Source organism: Ambystoma mexicanum, chromosome 6p, assembly GCF_040938575.1.
Source record: "Ambystoma mexicanum isolate Mex_15411 chromosome 6p, UKY_AmexF1_1, whole genome shotgun sequence".
Lineage (NCBI taxonomy): Eukaryota > Metazoa > Chordata > Amphibia > Caudata > Ambystomatidae > Ambystoma > Ambystoma mexicanum.
This window is the reverse complement of record NC_090935.1, coordinates 887,451,957-887,477,260: the sequence shown is the minus strand read 5'-3', so window position 1 is coordinate 887,477,260 and position 25,304 is coordinate 887,451,957. Positions and strand designations below refer to the sequence as shown.

The following is a 25,304-nucleotide window of genomic DNA, read 5'->3' as shown; positions in this document are numbered from 1 at the left end:
CCTCGCGTTCCGCCTCTGAGGATCACCTGGTATTCAGGAGAGCCCTCGAAACCTGGCTATTCGCCCTAACTTCCTGACAGACTCCCACCATCCCAACCCTACCTCTTGCACACACGTTTCATCCTGCATTCCCTGCACACTTCCCCTGCCTGCCCTTCTCTCAGATACAACCCTCTTCTTTCCTTTCAACAGTTTTGATCTGGGACGCCAAGCCCACATGGAGGACTCATGTAGTCACTCCAGCAACTTGCACCCGGAACGCATCCTGACAACGGGCCAGGTACTGCGCTCGTATGGGCCTGGAGGGCGGGGAATGCATCACACTTAAATTTCACCTTGGGAAAATCACGCCGATCATCGTGTAGGACGACAATCAGGCACCTCAGATCAATCGCTTGAGGTTGGCACTGCATGCAACTTCAAAGCACAGGAGCGTGGGCCATGCCGCCGCTTGTAACCATGAAATGGGGACCTTGTTTTTTCACTAGACAGAATTAGGGATGGCAATCTCTCATTCTAAGAACCTCTCAGAGGGTGAGTATTATGCATTCATCTAGCACTTCGGTTGCCTGTGAAATGTAGCACTGCTCCTTATACATAGATGGAACCCAAGAAGTAGATGTTTGTACAGCCAACCCATTTTTCCTCTCGCACACCACACCCTTGCAACTTAGTGGAAAGCAAAGGCTCACTCCACACATCCTGCACTCACATATAACACAAACACTATTGCACATCACACCTTTGCCATAAGAATGAAGTTATTTTTAATGACAAAAATTCGAACTGTAGCTTCCCATATATCTGCTTAAACTCAATCCCCTACTTTAGTCCATAGTATACCCCCACTGCACCCATACACAATTCCAACATGAGTGACTAGCAGGGCATGGCCACCCTCGCATACCTTTAATGGCTGAAATGCACACACGCATATTAGTATCTCCGAAATGTTTGGACTCCGGTCCCTCCGAGGGCTTTCAACCAAAAGTGTGTTGGGACCATAATTATGGTGGAAGGCGCCATTACAAATAACACAATACTTGTATACGCTTATTTGAGCTCAACTTTCATCTATAGTTCAAGCATATCTGGAAGCTAATTAGAAGCAAATGCATTTGGATCCTCTCCTTCTGCACCAATGGTAAGACCAATGATGCAGACTTGTTTTGTCTAGACCACATTATCAAAATATTCAAGCCTGCTTTACATGACCATTCCTCATGATTACTGCATTCATTCATTTTCCCCATCTGCTTCACTATTGGAATCATCTGGGTGCATTGCCGGTCCAGCACAGTGCTTCTCTGCTTCAGGGTGGAGGTTCTAGATTTAAGGTGTGCCACCTTTTCAGCCAATTTATCAATTGTAGCCTCTAGTCAGTACATTACATTGAATGTTTGATACTTCCCAGTGCAAATATCAGTTTCACACGAAGTACAGGAAAAGCGGAGCCCTTCCTGGCTCGACTATTTGATGAGCCACATGAAGAAAAAAAGTGTTGCCAAGTACCACTGCTCAGAAATTACTGATTAAATCATCGAAGTGCTGATTTGTCAAACTGTGTTTATGATGCCCATTCTTGTAAATGTTTGTTTTCATGTCTGTTCCATTCAAGGGCTAAACGTTACTGCCCTTAAGCAAGATGTACACCTCTAATCTGACTTCAATGCAGGAATGTGTACTACATACAACTAACTACAGAAAAGAGAGCCACCACTGCATTGTACTTAAGTCAGACACTGACCATCCAGACCCATGGAACCCCACATCATGCAATCCACAAATCCAAACCTCCTCACTCCATTGCTCCCTGCTGCGCCAGCAGGCCGTCTCCAACTCTGTGCCTCTGAGCATGACCAGATCCTAGGTAAACCTATACCAAACAACAACCTTGGCAACCAGTCTTGGCAGCAGCACCCGCTCCTCCCCAATTATAAGTGATCAGGAAAAATAACCAGCGACCATGCACCAGAAAGCTACGCATTCTAGACTCTCCAGTACCAGCCTGAGTAACCTCACGTCAATCACCTGAGACAGCCCAATCGAGGGATCACATATGATCACATATAACTAGCTTCACCACTAATTCGCCGCAGGTGTGGTTTAGTCATCCTCCTTTGAGTTTTGCATTCATTCCAGTAAAGTTCACACTATTGGGCCATGGATTAAGTCCCCATCTCGCAAGAAGAAACTAATAAGTGCGCCCATATTGCTAGGCCATCAAACTACGCCCAACATACACATATATATATATATATATATTTTTTATTATTTTTTATTTTTTTAATTTATTTTTGTTGAATATGGGTATTATTTTACGTGAACTAGAATGTCAACCTCCTGTACATAATGCAGACACTTCCCCAAAGGACTATAGCATGGGGTGAAAAAAAACGAATATTACATTTTAGGATTTCTTTTGAAAGGTATTTCTTATTTTAAATGCTTTGCAGACTTGATGGCTGGAGGATTGTGCTTGAGCCCTGGTTCAATGGTTATTTTAACAGTGTGGCCATGGTGTCTCCCTGCTTCTTAGATTGCACCTCACCTCTATGACAAGGGCATCCTTTTGGACATGGACATTCTTCTTTCAACTACCCAACTTACTCGCACCAAAGCGTAAAGTGGTGCTTTCAAAAAGAACAGGAAATAATTAGCACACATTGAATAGCAGAAAATATCTTTCAAATCCAGTGTCCTACATTTGACGACATGGGAACATCAACAATTCTATAACCTCAGATTTTTCAATGTTAATGATCGGAGGAAAAATGCAGGCAATATGTAAAATGAAAGAATGCAATCTAGAGCTCCCTTGCTGGATCTCAAAAGCCAACTTCTATTCTCTTTCTCACCAACCATCTTCCCTAATTCCAAATAACAAATCATTACTATGTGCAGTTATCCATTTTACTGAATTAGTTAAGCAATACAGAAGATGAAGATGGACCGGAAATTGTAGCAGGCACCAGTTACTTTTCATTACACATGCAGGCACCTTGTAATAAGGCCTTAAGGAACCTCCAAGTCAAAGTACCCAATTAAGAGACAACAAAAATGTGAGAGCATGAGCAAAGGTAATGAGCAATGTGCCTCTGATATTGTTAGATCCGTTTGGCATTTATTCATAGTGGGAATATGGCTTCCATATTAAACCCTTTACAATAACACAACAGTATACAGGGCATTCCAGTAACTGGTGCCTTGCATGAGATGGCATGATGAGTAGCCAACCAATCGATGTTTAATAAGGAATGCAAGACCAATAGAGCAGGGTTAGGACAAGACATATGACAAATAGGAGAGACTAGACATATACAAGGTTCTGAATGCAGTGGGGGGGAGGGATTGGGTGGTCATGGGAGGGAGTGAGGAATCTGGGACTGAAGTGCTACTTCTAATCATAGGAGGAGGAACATCAGTGCAGATCTAAGGAAGTGGGTGGTAGTGTTATATAATTGTTGATGTTCCCATGTCATCAAATGTAGGACACTGCATTTGAAAGGTATTTTCTGCTATTCAAGGTGTGCTAATTCTTTCCTGAACTGAATGTTCTTTTGGAAAGCACCACTTTACGCTTTGGTGTGAGTAAGTTGGGTAGTTGAAAGAAGAATGTCCATGTCCGAAAAGATGTCCTTGTCATAGAGGTGAGGTGTTCAGAGTATTCGAGTGGTGAGCAGCAAGAAGGTGCAAAAGCAGGTGGATGAGCAGGTGAGCGACAATCCGAGAAAACGAGGTTCCACTAAAATGTAGTGAGAGAGAGTGCTGACCGGGTAAGGGGCAAGCCTCTGGATGGATTTAAAGACGATCAGTAGGAATTTAAAAAGGAACAGATTTCTTGGAGAGCTAGCATTAGGGCGGTGATGGGAAGTGTCAGAAGAGCATGGGAGACTATAGGGGTGTGAATTGTAAAGCTATTTTATCAAGCAAAGTGAAAGAGGAGAAAGCCAAGCAGACTGCTATCACAGTGGGTCAAAGCTAGAGCAGAGCATGAGGGTTTTTGGCAGAGTGGTCAGTGAGAGTGTGGATTCTTTTGATGTTAAGCAGGCTAATTTGGCTAACATTATAGGTAGCAGTAATACAATTGTGGAGATTGAGATTACTGCCAAAAAGGACCCAAACATTGCGTGCCTTAAAGGATGGGGAATGCAGACCATGGGGACATTAAATGGCTAATAGGAGAGGGTGGGCATTGAAGCCCAGGAGTTATCTTTTGAAAAGTTAAGCGTAAGATACTGAAGTGAGTGGCAGATTGCTATAAGGCAAACGGAATTATGTGCATAGATTTCAGAAGGAAGAGTGGGGAAGAAGACTGTTCAACTGCCAGCAGATAATATGTGACAGAAGAAACCAAAGGAGGAAATGAGATGATTAAGGAAGTTAGTGCAAAAGGTGACTAGTAGAGGAATAAGGACAGGGCCATTGGGGGACACCAACAGAGGATGGATCAGAGGTGGCAGGTTCAATTAGATAGGAGGCAACTAAGTTATGAGTGGTATTCGGGATTCTAAGATTAGAATGAAAGAAGGGTGGTACAACATATCAAAGGTGGCAGAGAGGCCTCGAAGAATTTGGAAAGAGGGAAGTATGCATTAGTGAGAGGTAGTCAGAAAAATGAAGACATGAATAAGAGCTATTTCGGTAGAAAGACGGCTAAGTAAATCACACTGAAGGAGGCCACATAGGTTGCTGACGAGGTAGGTCGAGATCCTACTGGTGACATCATTTTCAAGGACTTGAGAGTAGTGGGGAAGGCGAGATACCAGCCGATAATTAACGGGAATACTGGAACCAACATAAGGCGATAAGGCAGTAGCTACCTCAAAGAAGGAAGGAAAGGTCCCAGGCGAAGAGGAGAAGTAAAGGGTACAACCTTCTTGACACAGAGAGGCAAATTGAGCAACAGAAGTGCAAGAAGGGTTGAGCATTCCATACTCGGAATGGGGATACGCTCTATGGGAAAAAGAGTGTGGGTAGCAAGTGGTGAGAAGGAAAAAGCAGAGGAGGGGTGGGGAATGTGGTAAGAGTATGCCAGGTTTTAGAGATCTTGGGAACGAAGCACTGGGCAAAGTCATTAGCAAAAGCATATATGAGATAGCACATGGGCGTGGGGAAACTAGCATAGCTTGGAGTGTGAAGAGTAGAAATAAGCTCAGCAAAGTACAATGATTTGGTGGCATCTATGGCCTTAATGAAGGAGAGGTGAGCATCCTTGTAGGCAAGAGAAGAGGTGGGGGTTTTTGTGCACATGATGCTGCATGTCTGTCTTGAGGAGGCATATCTGAGGGGTGACCCAGGATTTGGGGTGATGGGTAGAGGAAGTGAAGTTTCAAGAAGCATAGTTGTGTTCAAATGTGGGTGCTGAAGGCCAGACTGAAGCCGAGGAAGGTCTCTTAAACGAGGGGGTCTGGGGAGGAGCAAGGCAAAGAAGGGAGGCCGTGGCTTTGCTAGGTAGGGGGCCAGGAAGTCCGTTTTGAATGTACATTTAGAGATGGAGGATATGGGAGGGGGGAAAAGTACAAATAGAGTGAATGAAAGAGCCAGGCTAGGAGTATAGTTGGTATGGCGCACGGTAGGGTGAGTGAGTCATGAGGAGCGAGTCATGTTTCGTCATGCCTGTGACCATGAGTTGGGGGCGTGGGGGGGAGGGGAATCAACATTGCCAAAAGAGAGATTTGTACAGATAGATTGGGTATTCCAGTCTAGGAATAGGGTTAGTTGGAGAGAAAAGGTGGAATGAGGGTTTACAGGTGGGACCTCTTGGCTTGGGTAAAACAAATGCAAGTAGAGCTGGCAAACACATTTGGGCTCTGAAGGAAAGTGCTGGTGGCCGTCCTAACTCTCCTGATTTGGGTGCAATGTGGGGCTGCTTCTTGGGTCGCTGGGAGCGGTTTTAGTGGCTCCAACTCATGCGTTCACATGGTTTAGTGGGCCAAAGGGGCAGTAGCCGGACTCTGCGATGGTCACTTTTGGGCCTGGGCCAGGCAGACATTTCAGCATGCCTGGGGATATCTTTGACACAGAATCACCTGGCACTCGGCCAAACACAGAGTACTGCGGAATCGCATATTTTCCTCTCCCATTCGATAACTGTATACGTATACAGTTAATATGCAGACATTTTGGTCAGAGTCCACAATGTATGCCAATGCTTCCCAGCTTCTAAGAAAGGTAAGTGGACTGTGGGAATTATACAGCTTCCCTACAGAAGCACCTGAAATACAAAAGGGTGGATAGAACACAAATAGCAACTAAATAGAGATGATAATCAAGATGCATGTGACAGGCAGACGGCCACAGCATATACTAGACTGCAATCCTTGGAAAGATGAACGGTGTGCAATCTGAGATTTCTCCTCAACTATATTATCCCCGCTACATCGTATCACTCAACTATTTACACCTACAATCAATTCATGTGACTATACAGAAACATCCCATTTCTGAGCACAAAGCTACATTTTGATTAACATTTTCAATCAGCTGCCATCGTTAAAATACAGTACAAAATATATATACTTAGAAAATATAGTTGCATTATATCCAGTAAATACACATTCAGTAACCAAATCTCAGTCGTAGGTGAGATCCTTAAAGAAAAGATGGAAAAATAAAATCGCAGAGTTTAATTTGGAACATGGTAAGAGTCTTAGAAGAACTTATAGGAGAGCAATTTTTGAAGCCAAAGCTAAATTTATAACTGAAAAAATTGATAGGGTTAGAAACAGAGCACGGGAATTATATGCAGCAATCTCCCAGTTAGCAAAGCCTGGGTACGCATCAGCAGCGCCAGAAGCATCACCAGCACAGGCGGACGCATTTAGCAACTATTTTTTGAATAAAATAGAGTTAATACAAGAGAAAATCAGGGGTGTTAATCTATCAGATTCCCAAGAGGCGCTGGAAATATTAGAGGAGACTAGTCAAGAACATAGAGTACTCGATGATAGTGGAGTGTGCCAGAATGTATTCATTTTTACAGAAGTCTCGGAGGAAAAGATTTGCTCTTTGCTCTCCGCTCTGAAGCCAACTAATGATACGCTCTTTGCCATCCCATCATCAGTAGCTAAACGTATAGCCCCAGATATCACCCCATTTATTATGAAATTTGTTAACAAATCACTTATATCAGGGGTAGTCCCAACAATTTTGAAAAAAAAACAAAAAAAAAAACGGTGGTTACACCGTTGTTAAAAAAAGCAAGCTACGACCCCAAAAATGTTCTGAACTACAGGCCAGTGGCAGGATTGCCATGGCCATCTAAGATCCTGGAAAGAATTGTGACCACTCAATTGCAGAATCATGTTGACCAGTAGAATCTGCTAGACCCACTACAATCTGGTTTTCGCCCAGGTTTTGGGACGGAGACGGCGTTGGTGACATTGTGGGATGATTTGCTAGAAATAGCAGATCAGGGGGGCAAGTCCCTGTTGGTTATGCTGGACTTGTCCGCCGCCTTTGATAAGGTGGGCCATGGGACTCTGTTGAGACGCTTGACAGAAGTAGGCGGGGTGGGGGTAAATGCCCTGCAATGGTTCAGATCTTTTCTTTGTAGTAGAGAACAACGAGTGCGACTTGGAGATTTCTTGTCGGACTCGGTACTACAAAGTTGTGGAGTTCCCCAGGGATCTTCCCTTTCCCCATTACTTTTTAATTTATATGTTAAATTACTTATGGACATCCTGAGAAAGCATGGCATACAGTTTCACTCGTATGCAGATGACACTCAGGTGTTCCTGAGGATACAGAATCAAGAGGAAACATACGAGATAGTGGAACAATGCCTACAAGAAATACAGGGCTGGATGTGTGCGAGTCAGTTATTGCTGAATGCCAGCAAAACTGAAGTAACCGTATTTGCCTCAAAATACAATCTACAGGAGAAATTGCATCCCCCTTGCCTATTGGGGACACAGTTGAACTTCTCTAAGAAAATAAAAATTTAGGCTGCATTTGGGAGGACAATATGGGAAGTGGAGGTCAGGTGAGCGCGAAGGTGCAGGCAGCAACTCATTGCGCATATTGAGACACATCTTACCTTTCATTGAGAATGAGGATAGAGAAGTAGTTATTGGCACTCTGGTCAACTCGAAGCTAGATTATGGCAATGCACTACTGTCGGGTAGCCCAGCCTACCAACTGCGAAGATTGCAGTTGGCCCAAAATGCAGCAGTTAGACTGGTGCATAGGGCAAAAAAATCAGCCCCAATCTCCCTTCTGAGAAAAACCCTACACTGGTTGCCAGTAAAGGAGAGACTAGAGTTTAATGTCCTTTGTCTGGTATACAAGGGCGTGAATAAGTTAGGACCAACATACCTATCAGACAAAATCAGGAGGTATGTTTCTACCCGACAACTGCGCTCTGCAGACCAGAATCTGCTTTGCATACCAGGTACTAGGTGTGTGAATAAAGGGGACCGCAGATTCGCAGTCTACGGTCCTAGAGTGTGGAACAATCTGCCCAGAGAAATTTGCGAAATTCAAACCCTCTCGGCCTTCCGGAGGGCTGTGAAGACCCATCTGTTCTGCTAGGCTTTCTCTTGTGTACGTTTATGATTGCTGGTGCTAAGCAATTCTCATGTGATCTAGTTGGACTGTGCATAGACAAATGGTAATTGACACATCTGCGCCCAGTTATGATTTAATTTGTTTGGTGCACGTTATAAATATCTCAATTCAATTGCGGTATCAATAAAACATGCCACATCGTAATGGAGTTGTAAATCATAAGCTGTTAAAAATGGTAGCGCTTTCCCCTTTGTTTTGATCCCAAGTCTATAAAAATGTGGTCTTAAGACATTTCCTTGAAATCGTTTATGTGGTGCAAAGCAACAGAAGGTGTGATAGTTACTCCAATTTTGCAATATCAAATTTTACTGAACAAGTGAGTAGTCCAGCACAAGGCTTTGCCACCAGTTTGGAGGACATTTAAACGCATACAAGTTAAGAAACACCTTAACCTGCTGGGACAGTAAAACTCAAATAATCTTCAGGGGCTAGGGGTTCCTTTGTTACCCATAGTTTTATGGAGCCATGGTTTTGTGCGTTGGCACAATCCTTTGTATGACAGTCCACTGGTGCAACAACCTTGATTTTTCTCTAATTATCAGTCAGTGGTTCCTCCTTTAGCAACATCATGGCCTTTGGTAAATTTCATCAAGCACATGGAGTCAACATGGAGTCTAGGGTGGGGGGTTTGCTTCCTGCTTCCACTAACCATGCCGCTATTTCGGTTTTTCTTAAGAAAGATAAAGATGGCAGTTTACCTTCAAACTATCGTCCGATCAGTTTAATTAGTACGGACAACAAGATATTGGCGAAATTGTTGGCTGTGCGTTTGCAGACCTTGCTGGTGAAACTGGTGCACACTGATCAATCGGGTTTTGTTCTCGGTCGACGAACATCTAGTAATATTAGGAATTTGTTACTGTTGATGACGCATGCACAGGATTTGGATGATGATGTGGCCATTTTTTTCTTTAGACGCTGAGAAGGCGTTTGATCGTGTTGATTGGAAGTACCTTTTTTCAGTACTGCGTGCTATGAACCTGGGGGAAGAATTTATTTCATGGCTTGCCCCGCTTTATGCTTGTCCAACGGCCGCTGTCAGAACTAATGGACAATCATCAGATTTTGTGGTGCAGAGGGGCACGAGACAGGGATGTCCTTTGTCTCCTCTGATCTTTGTTTTGGCAATGGAGCCATTAGCGATGACCTTGCGGTGCGATGTGCAAATGCAGGGATTAAACTTCCATGGTGCCGATCAAAAATTGTGGTTTTATGCAGATGATCTGCTATTATTATTGCAGAATTTGAGAGTGTCCCTTCCGGCCTTATTAGATGTTTTGGATAAATGTTATGCAGTGGCAGGGTTTACGGTCAATTGGTCTAAATCAGAGGTCTTGCCAATTTCAGGATACTGTGATAAGAATTTGATTACTAGTCTTGGATTTCAGTGGTGTGAGAAGAGACTAAAATATCTGGGTATATGGCTGGCCCCGCAGGTGGATGAGATGGTCGTGGTGAACATGAGTGAAGTGTGTAGTGACTTGAAAATGAGCCTTTTGAGGTGGTCTTTACTTCATTTGTCTCTTTGGGGCAAGGTAAACGTTCTTAAAATGAATGCGGCTCCGAAAATTAATTACATTCTGGGTATGCTTCCGGTGAAAATTGGTCAACACTATTGGAAGAAAATTGATGGTTTGTTGCAGTCCTTTTTGTGGGATAACAAACCGCCACGGCTCAAGTTATGGAAACTTCAATTACCTGTGGAAAAGGGAGGACTGGGAGTTCCAAACTTTAAAGCATATCATTTAGCTTTTTCCAGTTACTTCATTGTACCCTTTTTGGTAGACTCACCTGGTAAATGGGCAATTGCTGAGGCGAGTTTGTTGGGCCCGCTTCCTCCCTGGGCGATCCTCACAGCTACGAACAAATTGTGTAAGAAATCGCCTTTGACAGTTTTTCTGAGAGAAACGTGGAGACATATACATGAATTGCTAGGTAGGTCTTTGTTCTGGCCCGACTGGTTTTTGAGTGGAATTTACTGGATTGACGATGTCTTTGTGGATGGTGAGTGGATTGGTGAAAGAGAATTACAGGCGAGATTTAACATTGAGAATTTCCAGGCGAGATTTAACATTGAGAATTTCCAAACTAATGACTTCAGAAAATTGAAAAGATGTATAGGTGATGTAGTGGAGCAAGGGGGTGCAATGGTGAACCTCTTTCTTAAGGAGAGGGAGCCAGGTGGTTGTTCAATTGCTAGCAGGATTTACAATACTATTGTGTCTGCTTATGAGGAGAATTCTGGATTGAGGGATGAGTGGGGGAGGAGATTGGGGTGTGAGATTTCGCCTGAGATGTGAAGGAAAGATCAAGACAAGTAAAGATACTCAATAGAGTGTTTTGGTGTCCAGAACGAATGTTTAAGAGAGAGATGATTGATTCAGATGATTGCTGGTGTTGTGGAAATGGATTGGGAAGTTTGGAACATCTGCTTTGGGAATGTGTGCGTGGGCGGGAATTTTGGCATGATGTTTGTTGTGTCTGTTTGCGTGTTTTGAATTTGGATGTTGAGTTGGATTTCATGACGATGATTTTGGGGGGGAAGGTGAGTTGCTAGAGGATCTCTCTGTTTCACGGAAGAAGTTTCTGCTCCGTGGTGCTAGTTTAGGCAAGAAACTAGTTCAGAGGGGCTGCAAGACACGGATTGCACCTATTGTGGAGGACTGGATTGAGGGGATGTCTGGGCTTTCAAGCATGGAGAGGGTGATTTATAAGCGACAAGGGAAGTTGAGATTACATGAAAAGATTTGGGATGATTTTCTGAGTTTGTACTAGTTCTTTGATGGTTATTTGTATATTATATTCTGTGTGTACTTAATTGCTTTGTTTTAATTATATTAATTGATTTGCTTGTTTATCTTTGTGTAAATCTTATAAATAAATAAAAAACGTGAGACGACCAAGTAGATCAGTTTGTCGACACCCCTTTCCCCTTCCCCCTTTGTTAAATTCCCTGCATGCATTTTTAACATTCTGGTTTATGAACCCAACAGCCGATTTTCTAGCTAAATATCTAAGAGGGGTGGCAGCAACAAGGGATGCCAACAGAGGGGTACCTAACTCCATCCTAGTTGCACAGATCAGAATGCAGTCAGTAACACCCAGGATTGTTCTTAGGAATTGGTTTTGAATAATGTCCAGAGGACCCGGACAAGAATATCCAGATACTTAGGCTCCATAAAGAGCAACCGATTATATTTTAGCATTAAAAACTTTTATTTCATAAGAACCTGGGCACCAAATTTGTAATACAATTCTTAAATTTAACAGGATTCCTAATCCTCACTTTGTGTGCTACCCAAAAGCCATTACTGTGTCAAGGTAATGCCTAAATATGTATGTTTTACAGCCCCTACTTGATACCATTTAAGGACTATTTAATACCAAACGGCAGAATTTTAGATTCCACCAGATTCAATATCTTTAAGGATTCAAAAACAGACTTGGGAGCGTTAAGACTTCCCTGTAGGTCTATTGGATTTAAATCCATTAGAATAGGGCCATCAGCATACAGCAAATAACTACATTGTGTACCATTAAGGGAAGGTGATGCAAGCTGGTCAGCTAGACAATCAAAAGTCGGACAGCATTAATATTAATTATAAAAGAGCCAATTGACAGCCCTGTTTGGCTCCCCTACTTGATTTAAAAGAGGCTGAAGACCCGCCCCCCCCCCATCTTACCACCAAAGATGCATTTTTACAACTCAATTGAATTCATTTAAGAAGACCCTCTGGAATCCGTAACTTGACCAATTTGAGCCATTGGATGTCCCTAGCCACAAGACCAAAAGCTTGCTGTATGTCCAAAAAAAGCTGCATATAGGTTCATCCCACGGACCCAGTTAAATTTGTCGGCCAAGGCAGCTAGTAGCAGATAATGATCGATCAGCGAAATGCCTGGTTAAAGATCAGCGTGGTTGTTTAAACAGAGGTATTTACTTATTCCTCCAATCTGCTGCCAATCCAGCTTGTAAACAACTTTCCTGAAATATCAAGTAAGACTATCAGTCTATATTAGCACAGATCTGAAGCATGTCCCTTTAAAAATAAATTGGGACAATAATGTTAGGAGGACATTATGGAAGCCTGTTTGAGTGGGCAAATGTTCTAAAAACCGGTTTCAAAATATCAGCCCATCAATCTTGATGGGTTAGGAACAACTCAGTTTTGTATTGTCAGGGTCACATGCTTTTCCACTTTTCAATGACTAACTCTTTCCTGAATTTCAGGAAATGTAGGGGAGACTACACGAATCTTAATCTGCTGAAAAAAGATACATTTACAGCATCTGAAACAAATAACACCTTCTGGATCTGATCCATTCAGTGGATCATCGGTATTCATCTTTCGGGGGTGTTTGGTGCAGCATTTGTTCCCTAGCTACCATTCTCCAGAAGGGTCGAGTACCCTCGCTTCCAACTGCTTGCAAAACCATAGCCCAGGGTTTTAGTATATAGCCCTTCTTAAAAAAGAATTAATGCTCCTTACATTGCAGTTTTGCAAAAACAACGTGAGCAGCCTATGACAAATCACATTAAATAAAGTACAAAAAATTCAAAATAAAGCTGCTACACTGAATCCTTAACCCAGTTTTAAGACCAACCAAACATGCAGTTATTTTACTGGATTCCCATTGAAGCTTCGATCCAATTTAAGGTGGTTTGTGTAGCGCAGCAAGCTGACTGGTGAAGGATCTGAACTATCTACAGACCTCAAAATTGTGTGTGAATGTCGAGAGCTGAGGCGGTAGGGGAATTTGTATGCCTGGCTAGTAGCATGCAACTTGATATTTTTACTCCTTATCTACATACAGAACATGATCGGATAATACAACGCGATTAGAGCGTGAGACCAGTCAAAAGAAATCAGTCAGTGAACACAAACATTTAGAAATAAAAAGATATACCAGACAAAGGCACATGGTTCAAGAAGTAGTCATATACAATGCTTTCCATGTAACACTCGGAGAAACACTGCCCTAGGTTGTGAAGGACTGTGAAGACTCTTCTACTCTTCACTTCGTCTTCTAATTACCAATGGCATCACTTTTCTTCACCAGCTGTCTGGAACCAATATCCTATCCTTCTGTCAGTCATTCTTAAGAAGCCCTATGGCTGGCTACCTGAGTGAGCTGCAACCGGTCAATGAGGCATTCAAACCTGTAAACCCCTTCAGATGTTGAGGCAGCCCATTCAAGAGTAAGAGATTTAAAATTATCATTCACTATTATGAGCAGATGACCGCGAATGGCGGGAAAAGAGCTACATTTTAAAGCAGTTTTCAAGGAAAGAGGGCTGACTGCACCTTTGCACTCCATGCCAATGAAAGGCACTTCCAGAAAGCACAGGCGTGACATGTGCGCTAAGTATTTAGTAACAGAAGGGATATCCCTAAGGAGGGACAGGACTATGGGCTTTTTAAATATAAACACAAGGGGGGCGCCCTATCCTTAGTAATCAGTTGTTTATGTTTCATTTATATATACAATACAATGTTTTGTCGTATTGTGTACGCGTAGACTTACTTAAGTGTACCATGCACACTTTTACAAAGTTCAAGAGCAAAAAACACATTTGTTAATTCAATACAGTCACTTTATTAATTTGCTGTTATTTTTGTTTTACCTTTCTTTACTTTTTTCTTTTTCTCTCGAAATTATTTCAGTATTTCTTCATCACAATTTTTTAAGCAAGTATCTTATCAGCAAGATCCATCAACTCAATAGTGTGTAGTGATACTTGTGTTACACTTTCACCTCCAGTGACGAGAGTGTTACCATATACACAGTCCAATGAGAGCCACGTGTATGCAATTTATACAGATACAATTGCAACGGCGGACACAAAAGGGTGGCCTAATATGACTAAAGATTAATTCTGAACCAATGAAAGGAAGCAATTTAAAAATGATTGAAAAGCTGAAAACAATTAAAGATGTTCAACGTGTTCTAAGCTTATACATAAACGCACACATTGGTGTGCAAGAAAAACCCTTGACCAGCAAAAGTCAGTCAAAGCTCTAATCCTACCCCAATATGAGAATATGTTACTGCTCCATAATATATACATATATTACACACAGACCCAGCACAAACAGTTTAAATAAAGTTGTTTGAAATCTGAAGCAATACATCCAGGATTACCCCCATATTCTCAATGGCAACTATTCATGCAGGACTTCAAAATAAAATGGTGCAAATACCTGCGTTCTGTGTTTCTATTAAGATGGGCAAATATCTACACGCTGCCACCTTTAATGTCGGAGCAGAAAACAAATTATAGTGGCCTTTTAAATTGTGTCGCTACTCTAAAGAATCTAATATTTGAGATCTGCCATGGTAAATGGTTATTGCACTGCCGTCATGTTTAATGTACACAAGCAATCAAAAACATAACAGTGCATGTATTTTAATTGCCTGGGCTACTCCCGATTACAGATTGTGTGCGCCGCAGCAGTCTCCGAGAATCCTTAAAAACACGAACAGCTGTCAGAATGGATGGCAACGACAGAATGTCCACCGCGCAGCCAGCCAGGGTTATCATATCAACCTGCTTACAGAATGGAAACTTGGTTCTTGTTGCTGACCTAGTTAAAGGAATAAAAGATCGTCCAAACAAAGGGGTGGGAAGGACCGGCATTTCACGAATACATTAGTGGAATAATAGTGAGGTGTGCTTTGGAAGCCTGGCTGCGTTGTGTTGTTCTTAACTGCTCTATTGAAGGGTTCGGTTATTTGCATGGGTTTAGGCATGGGGTCTCGGATATCGCTCAGAGGTTGCGGTGCATCGCGAACAAACGTCCACCAGTGATGTACAGAGCCCCGCACGGTGTGCATTAACAATACCCGGTCAACATAGACAAAGAAGAAATCCGGGGGTAACAAGGATTTCTACCAGAAGTGCCCTCGCTTCTCAATGGGCACGCCTGGATTGAGGACTCAATATCTGGCTTTCCGTTAAGGAGTGTACAGGGCACTGGTGCCACCATGTCACCCTTCGTGCGCCTGCTCCTGTCAATGAGATGAGCTGTATGTTCAGAGCTGCAGCATCCTCGCCACTCCCTACCACGGTCACCCTGTTCTAACCAACACACCGCTTTCAAAGGCGAGAGTGCCCTGTGCTACAACGGGCTAATAACGGCCCTACACGCAGCTGCGGACCAAGGGCTCACAAGGAGCTCCCTTGCCTCTCTACACTTACCCCATCTCCGCGCCAGGCTGCTGCATCTCCTCCATGCCAGTTGCGTTCCCAGTTCTCCAGCAGCCGCGGGGGCGCGCAAACAGCAGCATCTCCAACCAAACAGGTCACGCGCGCCTACCAGCCAATGGCAACATAGAAGGGGGCCAGGAAATCCGCACCACTACAGCAAGGAAGGAAGCGCGCGCGCGCGCGGCGCTCTGGTAGGTGGGGTGCGCGCCGCCAGAGTGTCCAGCTGACAACCCGGTCGAGGAGGCGTGGCTCACAGAGATACAATGTAAGCAGCTTCTCGGCCAACAATCCAATCCAACCCCCTCCGTCGTCCCCAAGCAAGCCACCGCGGGTGCCAGGTGACTGGCGCGTGGCCAAGCTGCAGGGAAGTCAGCGCGAGCCGGACAGGGTAAAAGGTCATGGCAATTGCCACCATGGAGAGGATTGGGACCCTAAGCATAAGCGGACAAGTGTGGCAGTCGGAGTCAGAGGGGAACACGCCGCTTCCCACATGCAATGACACACACAGGCATTCACACTGTTTACCACACAGGAAGGAACTTGCCTGACTGGACATTGCAGACACATCCCGAGAGGCCAACACCCGTGATCGCATCGCTCTCATTCCCAGCTGGTTATGCGTCCATTTAACTGCACCGGACGTACACCAACAAATGCAATACCCCTAAAACCCCAACACCAGTACTCGAATAGTACATCCCAGACCTGTAAAAAATCTGATTTTCTGGTGTCACATTTCCCAACATAAATGTAGTACAATGCGCGTTCAACTGGATGCAAACGGGTCTCTATTACTTTTCCTAGTGATAGTTGTACCACACATGTGCATTCCATTTCGTACACAATATAGTTTATGTATAAAAATGGGCACGCCATTTCTCGGATCACAAAACCCGAAAGGAGGCATCTCAGACTAATTACAGTTCTAACAAACCATTCGATTCATTCCCAAGTATGTGTATGTATGTCTATGAATTGATAAAGAATACACACTAGATATGGTTGGGCAAGGCTTTCCTAGATCATCCAACATCTTCAACAATGCCTGTGAGGAATTGGGCGAGGCAACTCGCTGTTGGGTGGAGTAGTTTATTTGAGCTCTAATGATGGCATGATGGGAGTGTATGTACTGCAACACGTTATGCAACGTTGTTGTATTAAGATGGATGCATTTGTTTCTACGCATCTTCGCAGGAAAGGTTTAGATGATATTGTTCATTTTAATGTACACCTTATTTCTGCCTAGATGGTGCTTTCCACTGTCACACAAACCTACGTTGGACTTCCACTTATGTCGATGCGTGTTTTTTTTCCTTTTTAAACAAAAAGTGTTGTAGCTGTAAAAAAACAGCCTTTCAAATATTACATCTTTTAAATTAGTTATTTACAACATATTCCTTAAATCAATAACAAGGAAAGAATATATAAAAACTAAAAAAAACACAATATACAATTAAATAGACCTAGAAAATAGGAAGAAAAAACGTAATCATTACTGCTTAGCCCCGATAAATCTTGTTGTTTCCTGAAGATTCCTCTGATAAGTTTAGAGCTTGCATACATTTGACCCCAGCTATGTATGTTGAGGTTTTATGGCAGTCAAATAATGCTCTCCACAAAGTTTCAGAGGTTGTTATTCTGTAGTCCGAAAGGAAATGATGAAAGTATTTTGTCCTAAGTTTACATAAAATTGGGCATTCAGAAACAAGATATTTAATTGTCTCCCGTTGGGATATATTTAGACAGAATCTGCAGATATTATCCCGAGCAGTGATTCTTTTACGTATATGGAGCACATCATTAGTGTACTATAAGTTAATTCTAAATCTCATAAACAACTTTATTGTCGTAGGATCAGGGAATCTAGTGATATAAGGTTCTGTCTCATGCAACCTTTTTGTTACGAAAGTATGTTCTTTAAATACGTGTAGTTTGGTACATTGTTCCCTTGTTCTGATCCAATCACCCAGCCATAGTTTTCGGATTAGTGATCAAGAGGGACTGACTCTGGGATCCCCACTTCTTCTAGAGATACTAGAATTTTCATTCTCCAGGATTGGATCATTTTGTGATTAGTCATAACATAATTTGACAGAGTATTTATCAAGCCGTTACTTTTTCGAGATAGTAGATATTTTCTGTTTAATGAAAAAAGCCTAAATTTGTATACTACATGAAGGGACACTATTCCTAATTCATGTCAAATGGCAGACATAGGTGTTGATTGGGGTAGAGGTGGAACTGATCTTAAATACAGACCCTCCATTATTTGCCAGTATGTTTCTGTTTGCCAAACTCTAGTTTCCGCCCCATATGTCAGAATTGGGGTGACTTTTTGCTTAAAAGAGGTAAATGGCAGGTGAGAGTGAAAATTTACCATACAAGGCCTGTATAATACAGGCTTGAAATATGGCAGTTCGCAATTTGCGCTGTAAATCCAGGTGATAAGTCTTGCCAGAAGGGTGGTTGCTAATGGTAAGGTCCAAATATTCATATTCTTGGAACACCTGTAACTTCATGCCTTGTAGCATCCATGTGGATTTTTTTTTTATTCTAGTATTCTTATGATCGACGATCAATATCTTACATTTGGCCTGATTGACCTCGAGTAGATTGGTGTTAAAATATTTGCCCAGCTGAGAGAGAAGATCCTGCAGCCCCCTGGGAGTTTTAGCCAACAGCACCAGGTCGTCGGCATAAAACAATCAGGGGACTGCTAAATCCCCCAGCTTTGGCGAATCAGAGGTAATCTTCACAAAGTAATAACGCATATCTGCTATAAAAAAAATTAAATAAAGTAGAAGCGAGTAAGCACCCCTGCTTGAGACCTCTGAAAGGTTCAGAGAGGTTGCCATCTAAACAAAGACGTATTTGTATGGTTGTCTGGGTATGTAGTTTATCGATCCAAAATAGAAGGTGGGCGGGGCAAGCGGCTCTGATTAACTTTTGTATTAGTAATTCTCTGCAAACAGAATCAAAAGCCGCCTGGAAATCAATAAAACGCCATATAAAATAGCTGCTTTCTTTGATATTTCTGCAGCTTTATGGCCTGTATAGTATGTAGGTTTATTGATGTACCAAGGCCCGGGTCGAACACAGTCTGGTTTGGATCTTGCAATTTAGTTTTTAGAATCCATTGTTTGAATTCGCTTAGGATCAATCTAGCAAATAACTTCCCCTGGACTTTGAGTAGGGTAATTGGCCTATAGTTGCCAGAGTAGCTATGATCGCCTTTTTTTATAGATCAGGGTCACAATACTTTTTCTCCATGCGTATGGTAGCTGACCAGTTTGAACTGCCTGGGTAAATATGAGCATTAGTATTTTGGCCCAAGCGGCCAGATGTGCTTTGATAATTTGGTTGGAAAGACCATCAGGGCCTGGAGCACAAGATTAACTTTATTCTGTGATGTAATATAGTATGTCGTCAATATCGAACTGCAGGGTACTATGGCTGAGACTAGTTAGATCGGTTGCTTTGCATGATAATGGAGAGGCTGCATATAAGGGCTTATAGAATTTCAGCCACACCTCCTCCGGAACTGCGTTAACTTGTAACGCCATTTGAGAGGAGCCTTGCGTGTTGTTCAGCAGCCCCCATATTAGGGCTGAGTTTTTTTAAGCTATTGGCTCTAACATTTGTTCACTGTCACATTGATATGTCAAGGATCTTCTCGCTTTTATCCAGTATTTATATTGACATTTAAGGGTTCTTAGTCTTGCAGCTATGCAAGAACTAGGTAAGGATAAGATCTTTCTTTTCTCAGCTCGATAACAAGCCTTCCTGACAACCAATTCCGGGTCATAAGTGTAGCATATTCATGAAGATTTTAAAGGGCTGGTGCGATCAGATTAAAAAAGAAATTGCATGGCAGCTACATATGATCCCCGATTAGAGTTAGTTTCTAATTGTTGAATATCTTATGATCTCATTAGTATCTCATCTAGGCTATCAAGTGATTTTGATGTCCATCGAAATCTAATTTTGGCATTAGAGAGTATCATGTCACAGGCCGCTGATGGTAAATGAGATTTTTTTACTGTTAGCCCAGTTCCACATGACAGAGTAGATTATGATCACTGGTAGATTGTGGTTTAACCTGAAACTTGGATATAGAATCAAGGAAGTTTCGATCTGTATAAAAATAACCAATGAGAGCCGTCTGGCATCCTCTGTGCCAGGTGTAGGCAGGATGTATATCTCCTTGAATACTGCCATTTAGCATGTAAAGTTGGCATTCTTTCATTAATTCATTCCACCGTAGAGCTATAGATGCAAGTGGTTTGGAAGAATTTTTGATACACCATCTTAGCAGGAGATTGTAACACCATGTGTAAGATTTAGATGGATGTAGAGTTATTAGACATAATAAAGATTCTAAATCTTTGATGAATTCATCATCCACAATCCCTGCGTGATTCCAATATGCGTTTATCAGCACAATGGTTTGGCTAGCAGAATGTATATTTATCAGTTGTAAATAACGTTGGGTGAAGCCCAAGTTTCCAAAGTTCGGTTTGTTGTAGTTTTTATGGCAACCATAAGACCTGCCATCGGGCATCCTCCAACCAGAATTTTAGCTGGCATCAAGGAGATCATATGTAGTTCCCAGACTGGAGGTGAAATGTTCCAGATCTCCTATAATGCTATTATATCATACTCGGCTAAAGGATTCAATTTCGTGTTGGTAAGGTGCTTGTATCCTCTGGTGTCCCAAGACACCAAAGAGCAAGAAGGAAGTTGTGTGAGTTGTTAATACGAATTCTGAATTGTTCTTCTGATTGGCACTGAATCTATATTCGATTCTTCTTGTCCATATCTCATGGACAAAGGCATTTTATTTTGCTGATTGTCCAGGTTAAGTGTGTATTTTTCCCCAAAATTAGGTACGTGTTGATGATCAAAGGAGGAATCATTGATCAGAAGGAAACCTAAATTATATATCTCAGGTCGAGCTTGCCATAGCGCATTCCTCACTAGACCTGATCTCATCCACAGTTTTACTACAGATAAGTCCTGATCATGTATGAATTCAATTTGGTCGATGTCATTGGAACAGATTTCTTGCAAGGCGGGTATATCACCGAATATATTTATGACACAGGTAATATTTAAATCATACGCTCGGAAGGGATGGCTTCGACATTGTAGAATCAAGTAGAACATACTTGATCTTTTATTTTGGGACATGGGTCTTTCAGTTAAATCATTATTTAAGGATGCTTAAGACCAGGGTTGAGGTTTTTTAAAACCGGAAGAATCCGGAACCCCGTGTGGGTGTACATTTGAATTGAGTATTATTTTTAGGCTGTACCAGATTAGGCTGGGAAAAGAACTGTTTAAGAGATTTTGCAATTTGTTCCCGCCTAACTGAAAGGGAGATCATAGGGACCATTATTGTTGTTATCTGCTGTTTTGATATTTTTATCATACTGAATAGGCTTAATGGGAATAACAGAATTTACTGGAGTTGCAGGCTCATCTGTAGTCGGGGAAAGGAATTGAACATTGTTTTGCTGTTCGCTAAGGTGGACTAGCGTGTCTAGAGGTTCGTACAGTAGGGTTTGGTCCTGCGATTTCGGTCTCAGGCTTTCTACATTTTTCTCTTGGGCTACTTTGCAATATTTTTTAGCAATTGATATTCTGGCCAGCCCAGTCGTAGTTTTGGGTAGTGTCAAATTCTGAATGAAATGATGAGAGCTGAAAAACATTTGTCTGCAGCTGTCGTATTAATATTTTTGTTTTTTTTAACTGCAGTCATTGAAACACGTTCCTTCGTTTTATTTTTGAACAGGTCATAATTTGATTTGGCAGGGGGCAAAGTTCTTGCATCAGCTTGAGGAGTTTCACCTTCAACTGTTATTATGATCGCATCAGATTCGTTTGCCGGTCGTGCTTGTATATGATTAACTTTCCTCTTTTTCTTTTTTGGCAGGGTCTATCTGACATACTGATTCTAAATTGTATTGTCAGATAGAATTTGAAGGGTTTGGTATATATTCCATTTGTGATGGCAGATTGTTTAATATTATTACTGTAGGGTCTTTGCTTAGTTGTATAGATTTATCTTTTTAGAGGGAAGTACTAGGTGTTGAAATAGTTTCTAATGTCTGATGTTATTTCTCATCGTGCTTGGTTTGAATGAATAAGTGTGTCATGATGAGTATAGGTGCTTGCATTTTTATGTTGGCCAGTTGTCAATTTTAGCAATAACATATGTTGCATATTTAATTTATTATCCAACGTCCCGTATAATCTTGAAAGCAAGAATAAAGCAGTGCTCATCACACGTAAAGACGTATTGATTACTACTTTGTGTTCCATTGCCGCCATATCAACAGAGCCAGAAGGGGGGGGAAGTCTTTCATCTTGGGGTAGGGTGTGTGTAGGGTATTGATAATATTGAAGAATTCTGAGTGGAAGGGGAGAATATTGCTGGCGATTGCGAAGGATCTCTAGCCGTGGGATCTGTATCTAAATCTTGAAAGGGCACAGGTCGCCTGTCTTCAGATTTCACTGGGACAGCATGAGACCGTGTCCTCGCCATTGCAATACCGGATGTTTCCTCATTTAGAACGGCTGTCGTAGACGTCGTGATACAAGATGTCTCCTCGTTTAATACCACTGTAATAGCCACCTGGAGACAAGTAGTTAGATTGATATTGGTGGAAAGTGAAGCCACAGGCAATGAATTAATTTGGGCCGCTATGCACTCCTGCTGCAGTATTGTTGACACATGTTGATGAAAGGGCGATATTAACAAAGCACCAGCTTGGACCATCGAGTCTGTTGGTGTATTTGTTAAATCGACTCTTCATTCTGAACGAAAGCCTGGTCTTCAGCAAGGACAGCTAAGGGGAGGTGCAACAGCACCGTCAGCGTCTCGTTAGATCTACTTCCTGAGGCACCTAACTTCCTTATGTCCGAAGTTAACGAGATCCTACGCGCGTTCGAGTTTGCATTACGACTGCGCGTGAGCATTTAGGAGTTATCAAAGATTCAGAGGCTCGGCTACTAATTTCTTTTACGGGAGGCATGTCAGAGATAAGGGTGTACAGCCTCGGTATACACAGATGTTATAAATTAATATTTACAAACACACTTGGTTTCAACACAACCTGTCACCAGTGAAGCAGCAATGGAAAACAAACAATAAGCATTCAACCAACAGAAGAAAAAAAACATAGGAATCCATAAATATGAATTTGTTACTGCTCGCTCACTCGCTCCCAGCATCCAGCTGAAAGCCGACAGCACTTGACAAAAGCGTGCATGCAAAATGCACGCAGCCTGGTGCTTTTAAGGGATGCTGGGAAGGGGGAGGAGTCAGAGGCCAATTAAGCCCGAAATCCTTAGTTCTTTTTCTTAAAGTCCAGCAGAGAGCTGACCCAGAAGCAAGCAGTCAACAGCACTTGACAAAGCACTTCACAAAAGTGTATTTTAATTCCTCCTTCCAAATTTGGAATACACCATTTTTAATGGAGTTTTGCTAATTTTCCGTTTGATCCATTTGCCTATTTGCATACAGGCAGATATGCCATGCATTATTCAGGCTGAAAAGTAACCACACATTTGACATGGTTTTTCACCAGGGAACAAAGACATAAGAATTGGTTGAATAGGTCTTTATTCTTTATCGATGAATAGTCCTACATGTACCCACTTACAAATGATTAGAATGGTCACTGAAGACCTCAGTATACACAATGCTGCATGACTTTTCAGTAAGGCAGGGTGCAAACTGTGCATTCGACACTAGCCACTGCATGTCATATTTGACTCTTTGCGAGCAAGACCTGGTGTGCTTTGTGTATGTATAGAATTGAGGTGGCAAGTGACTTCTGGTTGGCTAGTAGCTTGCAACATGAATTTATATCCCCTGCAGTAGGGGCATAAACAAAAAGAGGACCTCAGATTGCCTGGCCCTTTCACTCTGGAGTCTTGTTTGACCATGAGCTGGTATCTACTGTTGTTGTTCAGAAGCATTCCTAGCTGCATCAAGCCGTTTTCTGGTTTGCCTTTGTTCATTGGTCCCCTGCTGTCTATGTGCTGCTTTTCTGTCTATCTGCACCGACCTGCTGTCTAACTTGTCTTTGTTCTGGTGTCTCTTGGATGGCATGACGATTAAATTACAGGTTTGCCACTGGGCATGTGAACCTCTTGAGTGTCAAGAAGAGTAATTACCCGGATTACTTGTACTTATCTTTGGCGCATTTTCAGCTTTCATCATGGTAGGTTGTTGAGCAAATTGTTCGCTTTTTTAATGGATTTATGTCGAGCAAAATCGCCATGGATGTGTGTAAAGCAAAACATGCATCATTTCTAAGTTCATTCAGCAGGGTCTCCACTTCAGCAACTTGAAATTAAGAATAATGGACATGAGCTCTAAATATGTCTACCAGGGCTACCACTTAAGCAACTTTCAAACACACCACTCAATTCTTCTTAAAAAGTTACCTCTTTGGAGCCCTAGTACCCCCTCAATTTGTATAGGGGGCACACAGACACTATTCAAAAACGTATATTAGATTTACTTATTCCCCACCCCTTTCAATATTTGGAAATAACTGTTTTTGTTGTAAATGTACATTATAATACGTCTTGTTAGGCCATGCTAGAAAATGTCATGATTTGGTATACCGTATTTTAACGGTCATGTCTCTTTGTACAATGCTGATCAGGGCGGTGAAGCAGGTGAAAGATGACATGTAAAAACACATAACAAATTTAGTAAAACATGATAGCGCCACTCAGTCCATGCAAAGGAACACAACAGCAAATGTACACCTATAAACGTAAGCTTTTAAGCAGACTACAACCCTTCTGAACCCTCAATTCCCCTGCCGTCTTCCATTAACAAGACAAGGTAACTGCAGCCCAGGTCGAGTACGGCAGACCAGGCTGAGTTATGGAGATAAACTCCCAGAAGATCTCAGCCTTAAACCAAAAGGAATTCAACCTCCCACACCACAACTACTATCCCCATAAAACCCCTAGCAAACCTCAAGAACAACCATGCAGGATGGTCAAGGGCCTTGTTTCCAATAGAGCCCTAGACCAAAACCAACCCACATTTAAGAGCTTCCATAGTTCCTCCCAACGTTGTCAACAGAATCTGTCTTTTCTGGGCCAAAGGAGCAACTAGAAGGGTTTGTGCTCTCCTGCTCCCGTGGGCATCACTTGAACACCGCAAGGCAGTCCAGGTAGGGCTCACAGCCGTATGGCGGCTGTCAGCATATACATATAGGTCTTATAATGAACAGTTGCACTCCTAGAATGTTGTCCTTGATGCAGATGTCTTTCGCCCTGCGAGCCAGCCAAGAAGTTTACAAACTTAGTTCTTATTTAATTTTCTCATACTTCATTTCAGTGGCTTATTTACAATTTGTTTGTTTTTGTTTTATTAGTTTATTTCAAACTTTTAAACAATTTTTTTCCATATATTCCATTTAAAAGATAAAAAGCCAGAGCAAAGCATTTAACTCCTTTTAACAGGCAAATTACAAATCTGATAGAACATTCC

At 42.2% G+C, this 25,304-nt stretch overlaps 1 protein-coding gene across 5 annotated transcripts in view; it reads right to left on the bottom strand.

The window, feature by feature from the left end:
* The window catches only part of APC (APC regulator of WNT signaling pathway), a 1,243,184-nt gene that overhangs the window by 1,022,524 nt on the left and 195,356 nt on the right, over positions 1-25,304 (bottom strand). For 4 of the 5 annotated variants that reach the window (XM_069625496.1, XM_069625498.1, XM_069625499.1 and 1 more), the window contains exon 1: positions 15,773-15,876. The exons of the other annotated variant lie outside the window; for it this stretch is intronic. The gene's annotated coding sequence lies outside the window, so the exon portion shown is untranslated. Of the gene's footprint in view, positions 1-15,772; positions 15,877-25,304 lie in introns of those variants that run through there. 5 annotated transcript variants of the gene reach the window in all.